Source organism: Rhinopithecus roxellana, chromosome 22 (assembly GCF_007565055.1).
Source record: "Rhinopithecus roxellana isolate Shanxi Qingling chromosome 22, ASM756505v1, whole genome shotgun sequence".
In the NCBI taxonomy this organism is placed as follows: Eukaryota; Metazoa; Chordata; class Mammalia; order Primates; family Cercopithecidae; genus Rhinopithecus; species Rhinopithecus roxellana.
The window spans coordinates 4529021-4529903 of record NC_044570.1 but is presented as its reverse complement, the minus strand read 5'-3'; positions in this window follow the sequence as shown (position 1 = coordinate 4529903).

Here is an 883-nt window from a genome sequence, read left to right as displayed (position 1 = left end):
TACACACCCAGAAGAGGAATGCAAGGTGTTTATTCCAAGCATGGATGGAAGCAAGCCTGTGTCCACAACACCTCAAGTTACCCAAAAGGGAGCAAAGTCATGTCAATTCCTGTGTTCTGGGCGCTGTTGCCTGGGACCTTCCTGAGACTGTCTGAAATCTTTGCTAAGAACATGTCACCAAGGAGATGGGGTGAGCCAGTGTCCTCTTTCCTGTAAGCCAGAGAGGGTTGTTCTCACAGAAGCATGACCTGGAGTTACTCATAGGAACACAAGACAGAAATTTCCCCCACCTGTAATGTATGAGAATTTCCCCCTCTACCAAACACAAGGATGCGCTCCGTCCTACCTTTTGGGCTATAAGAAATGTTGCAGAATGTGACCAGGCGTGGTGGCTCACACCTGTAATCCTAGCACTTTGGGAGGCTGAGGCAAGCGGATCACAAACTCGGGTGATCGAGACTGCCCTGGCTAACACAGTCTCTAATAAAAATACAAAAAAAAAAAAAGAAAAAGTAGCCGGGCGTGGTATTGGGCACCTGTCATCTCAGCTACTTGGGAGGCTGAGGCAGGAGAATCGCTTGAACCTGGGGATCGGAGGTTGCAGTGAGCTGAGATTGTGCCACTGCACTCCAGCCTGGGTGACAGAGCGAGATTCTGTCTCAAACAAACAAAATTTTGCAAAATGTTAAATATGAAGAAATTACGAGATCAATCTCCATAGAAGACTGCTTTGAACATCTCATTGGACAGATCCAGAAAGGGAGGCAAGAAATGGCAATAAAATAGTCTTTTACAGAAAAAAGAAAAAAAAAAAAATCCAGCCACACAAGGACAGTGTCACAAACGCAATTCAAAATACATAGACACATGATCTCCTAGACTG